Below are 7,897 nucleotides of genomic sequence, written 5' to 3' on the forward strand. Positions count from 1 at the left end.
CTATCTCGAAATAAAATTCCGATGAAAATTATCCCAGTGAAAAGTTTACATCAATGAAAATCAATAAGAATAATTACTTTTTTTGTGAATAAAAAAGGCAAAATATTAACTTCATCTTTCAGCTTAAAACATAGACAAAAGCAGATCACTAAACCTAAAGACTAATTGAAGAACCATACTTAAGTACAGTATAAAATTATACATAATATACATAAAGTAAGATTTTCCTCAAATATGCACTGTTACACAGAAGAATACTTTCATATTCTATGCATTTCAAATATAAGAATATGATAGCAAGTCTTGTCTCTCTTTATATCCTGTTTCCCAGCAACGAAAATACAATTTGCAGCTCATGTTCAAGACAAAGTAGACTGACAAGCTATACAAGAGTTATTTTATAAAATAACAATATTACTATTATTATTATTATTATTATTATTATTATTATTATTATTATCCAAGCTACAACCCTAGTTGGAAAAGCAAGATGCTATAAGCCCAAGGACTCACATAGGGAAAAATAACCCAGTGAGGAAAGGAAATAAGGAAATAAATAAATGATGAGAACAAGTTAACAATAAATTATTCTAAAACAGTAAAAACGTCAAAACAGATATGTCCTATAAAAACTATTAACAACGTCAAAAACAGATATGTCATATATAAACTATAAAAAGACTCATGTCAGCCTGGTCAACATAAAAACATTTGCTCCAACTTTGAACTTTTGAAGTTCTACTGATTCAACTACCCGATTAGGAAGATCATTCCACAACTTGGTAACAGCTGGAATAAAACTTCTAGAATACTGTGTAGTATTGAGCCTCGTGATGGAAAAGGCCTGGCTATTAGAATTAACTGCCTTCCTAGTATTACGAACAGGGATAGAATTGCCCAGGGAGATCTGAATGTAAAGGATGGTCAGAGTTATGAAAAATCTTATATAATCGTTAATTTCAAAATACTTCAACTCACAAGGGCCAGAATCAAAGATGACAGGACTCGATCAAAATAGTCATATGACACAGGCTTTTGTCAATCAGATTGTCAAAATATAGTAAAAATAAATTGAAACAGACATTTACTCATACAAATGAAATGTATTCATTCGTATCAAGCACTTGGTATGAAAATATAAAACACTTCTCAAACAATTTGTCCACATTTCTTCCATACAGATAACTTTCATAAAGGAATTTTTGAAGCTCAAAAATAAAGACATTTAATCTAAAAATTCTTACTGAATCACAGGAAATATTCGAACCAGCTGATCTTCGCTATAGAATTCAAAAATACAAGTCTAATGACTATACAATCAAGAACTAAGTGCTCTTGTACAGACTTAAATACATAAAAATATCAGGGTAACGTGATGCTCAGATGCAAATAACCACAGGAAAATGAAATAGAAAATACAGAATTAAGTCCTGACTAGTTTCGTGTAACTTTTTGAGAGCACACACACACACGCACCACACACACACACACACCACACACAACACACACACACACAAATCAGTGAGTACAACAATTATTCTAGTTGATCTACTCTCACCCCATAAGCACATCCTTCCAAGAAATGCAAAATTATCTTTAAATTACAACGAGAGAAAAATCCTCATCACAGCAGCTGCCATCCCAACTTTCTCAAACACTTCAGGCAATTGCACTGCCAGAAAAGAAACTTCTAAAGAATCCTGGCAGACATTTACAGTCGGCCAATCACCAGATGTTCTAAAAAAAAAAAAAAAAAGAAGAAGAAAATCCAGAAAAGAAGCATGACCAGGAAAATTTCCTCTGAGTCATTCAGCTTGGAAAATGTAAATAACTAGTCTAGACAAGAGTGAGGTAAGGAGGAGGGGTAATAGAGAGTTATTAAAGTGAAAGAGGAAAGGGAACGGATACAAAGAAAAGGGGGAAAAGAGGAAATGGGCCAAGAAGAAAGGTAATTGTTAGAGGCTTTATTATTTCCTCACACGTCTGACCTCATGGGCCACTCAGGGTTGCCAAATAAGTGATGATCTTCGAAATTAAAAACTACAATTTTATAAACAAGTTATTGATTGGAATCGTAGAACATTTTAGAGCACTCCATGTGCCATTTATAACTTTACCTTGAAATATTCAAAGCAATCAAACAATTTGATGAAAAGATATCTGGTTCAATTGCAAAAGAGATCAAGTCTGGATGTATTGCATAATGTTTTCAAAGCAATCAACTCAGTGTTATTGAAAGAGAGAGAGAGAGAGAGAGAGAGAGAGAGAGAGAGAGAGAGAGAGAGTGAGAGAGAGAGAGAGAGAGAGGGGCTGTATATGAAATCCCCTCAAGAGGATTCGATTACAACTGGAAATGGTTCCTATATTAGATTTGCTTTGCTGAACTACACACAGACGTAACCTATCAATCATTCTTTAGCCAACCACTGTTTCTCCAACAGCTTTACAATATAGATTTAGCTATTCCAATTTCTTAAACAGTTGACATATACATTAAACTGTAGTTCATTACTTCGGTTAACAACTGCACTGTAATTGTTCAATGACTACTTTCCTCTCGGCAATGGTAGAAGAGACTTTTTAGCTATGGTAAGCAGCTCTTCTAGGAGACACTCCAAACTCAAACCATTGTTCTCTAATCTTGGTAGTGCCATTGCCTTTGTACCATGATCTTCCACTGTGTTGGGTTAGAGTTCTCATGTTAGAGGGTACACTTGGGCACACTATTCTATCTTATTTCTCTTCCTCTTGTTCTTTTAAAGTTTTTATTGTTTATATACGAAATATATTTTAATGTTTCATTAATTGTTTTAAAAATATCTTACTTTAATCTTTCATTACTTCTCTTGCACAGTCTATTTATTTCCTTATTTCTTTCCTCCCTGGGCAATTTTCCTTGTTGGAACCCTTGGCCTTTAGCATCCTGCTTTTCAAACTAGATCAACAGCTTAGCTAATCATAATAATAATAATAACAACAATAATAATAATAATAATAATATAATAGTAAAAATAATAATAATAATAATGATAAATATAATAATAACAATAATAATAATAATGATAATAATAATAATAATCTTTCTCACCAATCTTATGAACATGGTAATACCAAGTGCTTGTTTTTTTCTGTTGAATCTGCCATTATATCTTCATAAGCATTCAGTTATGTCTCACAGACAGTCACACACACACATACACACACACTACACACACACAAACATGTACATTTCAACAACAAAACTAACATCAACTTACCACCAATCCACCACTGAGAATTAGGCCACGGTGCCGGGACTTCATTATTACCAAACAATCTGCAAGAATGAAGAGAAGAATTGAAATTAACTCTAGTAAACACGAATTACTTAAAATTAATTACATCAGAATGTAGTAAATCTCAAACAATCCTTAAATATGGAAATATGTTGACGTCTTCAATGCAAAGATAGTGAAATGGTATTTAGTTCCTTAATAATTAACAAACCTTTAATAACCATAAAACAAAATACTTTCAGGAATTGTAAAGAATGACTATATATATATATATATATATATATATATATATATATATATATATATATATATATATATATATATATGTATATATATATATGTATATATATTTATATATATATATATACATATATATATATATATATATATATATATTTATATATATTATACACTGTACATATATATAGAAACACATATACACACACTATGGGTCGCTAGATATTGCAAAGGAAGCAGGGGAAAGAAGAGAGAATGATGAACTGGCGAGCTAAGAAAATTTGCGGGAATAGACTTGAATAGAATAGATGCCAATGGAAGGACATTTCTGATGCCTTTGTTCTGCAGTAACTTATATATACTTGTATATATATATAATTTCTTTCCTGTCACGCTGAGGGGCATTGCCATACTCATAACTAATCGGTATCTCTCCATCACTCGGGTAGGGGGATGAGTAGTCATACCCTGGTGCTCTAGAGGTTTACCTCGAGAAGTAGACCCATCAACCACAACTGCCATGTTGTAGTTAAAAAAGGGGGGAGGGTTGGGTGTGGTGAATCTGTATGTGTATGTGCATAACTATCTATATATTAACCGTCCTTCTGACGGGTCTCGTACACTTATCTTATATAAAAGCATGTCTAAATTTTGCAAGAAAAACTCAGATGTATTAAGAGACTGAACGCAAAAACTGCTCAACAGTTTCTTAAGTCATGAAGAATGCAGCCTAAACTTTGTTTATCTTGTGAATACTAAATGAATAAAACTTCGGTCTTAATACACTTCCACTGCGAAAAGGTGGGCGGTCTTCAAATTGCCCAAAATTTAAAACAACCAGCTCATATATTTATTCAAGATATTTTGAGGGGAAATAATTTGCGAATATAAATGAAGCATCTATATAAAATTACTACTACTACAACTCTCATCTCTCTCTCATCTCTCTCTCTCTCTCTCTCTCTCTCTCTCTCTCTCTCTCTCTCTCTCTCTCTCTCTCTCTCTCTCTGTTCGGGATGGCTAATCTATCCTGTTATTAATAAAGAAAAATGGAAGGTTAAACATAACACATACACACATATATTATATTATATATTATATATATTTATATATATATATATATATATATATATATATACTAATACATATATATATACATACATATATATATATATATATATATATATAGTATATATACATATATACATATATATATACATACATATATATACATACATATATATATATACATACATATATTTATATATATATACATATATATATATATATATATATATCTATATTATATATATATATATATATATATATATATACATATATATATGAGAGAGAGAGAGAGAGAGAGAGAGAGAGAGAGAGGAGAGAGAGAGAGAGAGAGAGAGAGATCTTCCTGAGTAGAAGCGAGTTCATTTCAATTCAAGTCAAGATAAACTATCAGGTAGCAATTGGACGTCCAGCGAATGTCAGCCTCTGGACACTTCAAGGATGTGTCTCCGGAAAAAATGGTCACCAAAACTATTACATTTCTTTCTCCTTCTCCCGTCTCTGGAGAGAGAGAGAGAGAGAGAGAGAGAGAGAGAGAGAGAGAGAGAGAGAGAGAGAGAGAGATAAGAAGGAATATTAAGATTGAACCGATTCTGTATGCATGGAACTTATTCTCAGGATGGGGCATGGTAACGTTTGCAAGACATTGATTGATTAATTGATTGATTTGAAGTTTCCGGCATTATGACATCGAAGATCATTGACGTTGCTTGCAAGATATCTCGAAGACGTTGATAATATAGGTCATCGTAGTGAAGGGGTTACTCAAAACCCTACAGAAATAATTTCATGATACGTTTTTGTGGTTGTTGTTACTGTTGTCTCTGTTATTCTTATTAATAAACCTAAACCCTGACTTAAACTCACTATATTTGGTTGTGTATTATTGTTACCTCCGTTGTTGTTGATCTTAGCCAGCGAAGATCCATTTCCACGAATAGACCTTTTATTATGATATTCGATTTCTTTTTCACTATGGACCTCTCCAAGAGAATAAATTATCAGGGTTGTTGTGGCCTGGTTACGTCTCTGCCTGGTTGTTGCCAAACGGGGGTTTGAGTCCCGCTCAGACTCACTATATTCCATTTCTTTTAGCGGTGCATATTTGCACCGACTCGCGGCGGAGCCCTTTTACCTCGGAAAGTTTCCTGATCGCTGATTGGTTAGAATTATCTTGTCCAACCAATCAGCGATCCGGAAACTTTTCCGAGCTAAAAGGGCACCGCCGCGAGTCGGTGCAAATATGCATCGCTAAAAGAAATGGACTATAGTTCCTTTATTGTCTGCAACCTTACCCTCCTTGTTCGCTAGGGATGGGGGGGGGGGGGGTTGTGAAGCCTATAGGTCTATCTGTTGAGACAACAGCAGCCATTGCCTGCCACTCCCTGGTCCTAGCTAGGGTGGAGAGGGGGTGCTTGGACGCTGATCATATAATATATTGTCAGTCTCTGAGGCATTGTCTTGCTTGCTAGGGCAATGTCACTGTCCCTTGCCTCTGCCATTCAGCAATGTCACTGTCCCTTGCCTCTGCCATTCATAAGCGGACTTCAAAACATTTAAACCTTTAGGGGCTGTCCAGGACGAAGTTATTTAGAGGGTATATAGCTTTATGAGATTACGCGACATTATTTTGGATATTTTGAACATATAGGCCATTGACTGATTGATTGATTGATTTGATATTTTCTGGCATCCTGACATCTAAGGCCATTGATTGTACGTGCTGGGACTGATGACAATACGTGCGAGATTAATATGAATTCCATTCTACGGATATTAGATTTGAAAATTAATATTTTAGACTAGTGATGCATGAATCTTTGTACGCTTGGATGATAAAAATAATCATATTTCATTTGCGATTTATAGATCTCTTTGAAATTTCTGACCGACTTATTATTATTATTATTATTATTATTATTATTATTATTATTATTATTATTATTATTATTATAAGAAATGCTAAAACCCTAGTTGGGAAAGCAGAATGCCTTAAGCCCAAGGGCTCCAACAGGAGAAAAAAATAGAATAGCGGGCCTGAGTGTACTCTCAAGCAAGAGAACTCTAACCCAAGACAATGGAAGACCATAGTACAGAAGCTATGGCACTAGCAAACACTAGAGAACAATGGTTTGATTTTGTAGTGTCCTTCTCATAGTAGAGGTGCTTACCATAGCTAAAGGGGTCTCTTCTACCATTACCAGTGGAAAGCAGACAGCGAACGATTACAGTTATCCCCTTCAGTGAAGATGTATGTGTGGAGGAAGAACGATGATTCGAGACCAATCTACCAGACCTTTCGAAGTCATAAAAAAAGGATGCCAAAGAAAATGCTCTCTCTCTCTCTCTCTCTCTCTCTCTCTCTCTCTCTCTCTCTCTCTCTCTCTCTCTCTCTCTCTCTCTAGTAACTACGCATCTAACAGACGTGCATTGCGTAATTTGCGCCGTAAATAACGGTATACTGTATTTAGTCTTCCGGTGTATTAAGGCGTCAAATGTTACGCCTGACCCCATGATGGAATGGATCAAGAAAAATTAACCTACGCGGATAAAAAAATAATCACTTACTCATTGGGATTTTTGTTTTCGTGTGTGTATATATGTATGTATGTATATATACAAAACACTGATTTATATAATATATACATATATATATATATATATATATATATATATATATATTATATATATATATATATATTATATATATATATATATATATATATATGTATATTTATATATAAGATATTTATAAAGGCACAAAATCAACAAGACGACATAAATATATTTGAGTATAAACTAATTAACTTCTCCTTTTCAGCCATTAAATGAAATCCAAACAGTTATTGGCTCATTTATTCTTCTGCTTCAGATTCTATAGCAAACGCTCTCGCTTTTATCAAAAAATTTAAACTAGCGCCAAATTATTATTATTATTATTATTATTATTATTATTATTATTATTATTATTATTATCATCATTATTATTATAATTATCATTATTATTAGCTAAGCTACAACCCTATTTGGGAGAGCAATATGCTATACGGCCAAGGGCTCCAACATGGAAAAATAGTATAAAATAAAAGAAAAACTGTACATTATAATCTAAATGAATATTACACAGTGAGAGAGAGAGAGAGAGAGAGAGAGAGAGAGAGAGAGAGAGAGAGAGAGAGAGAAAATACCTTAAAAATAAGACCTACCTCATCATCCCTTATACCAACTATCTAGTGATGTAAACAAAACATGATTAACCTCAATTATGGTTAATTCAGGTCAGCTTCACTCAACGTAAGCTATAATTGCTTTTAATCAGT

General features: G+C 33.5%; 1 protein-coding gene across 4 annotated transcripts in view; it reads right to left on the reverse strand.

Annotated features, from left to right (window-relative positions):
• LOC137651332 (serine-rich adhesin for platelets-like) overlaps window positions 1-3,312 on the reverse strand; it is a 171,847-nt gene extending 168,535 nt beyond the window's left edge. For all 4 annotated transcript variants that reach the window (XM_068384617.1, XM_068384620.1, XM_068384618.1 and 1 more), the window contains exon 1: window positions 3,258-3,312. The gene's annotated coding sequence lies outside the window, so the exon portion shown is untranslated. The remainder of the gene's footprint in view (window positions 1-3,257) is intronic.
• Window positions 3,313-7,897: the final 4,585 nt, after the last annotated feature.

This window comes from Palaemon carinicauda, chromosome 12 (genome assembly GCF_036898095.1).
Source record: "Palaemon carinicauda isolate YSFRI2023 chromosome 12, ASM3689809v2, whole genome shotgun sequence".
In the NCBI taxonomy this organism is placed as follows: domain Eukaryota; kingdom Metazoa; phylum Arthropoda; class Malacostraca; order Decapoda; family Palaemonidae; genus Palaemon; species Palaemon carinicauda.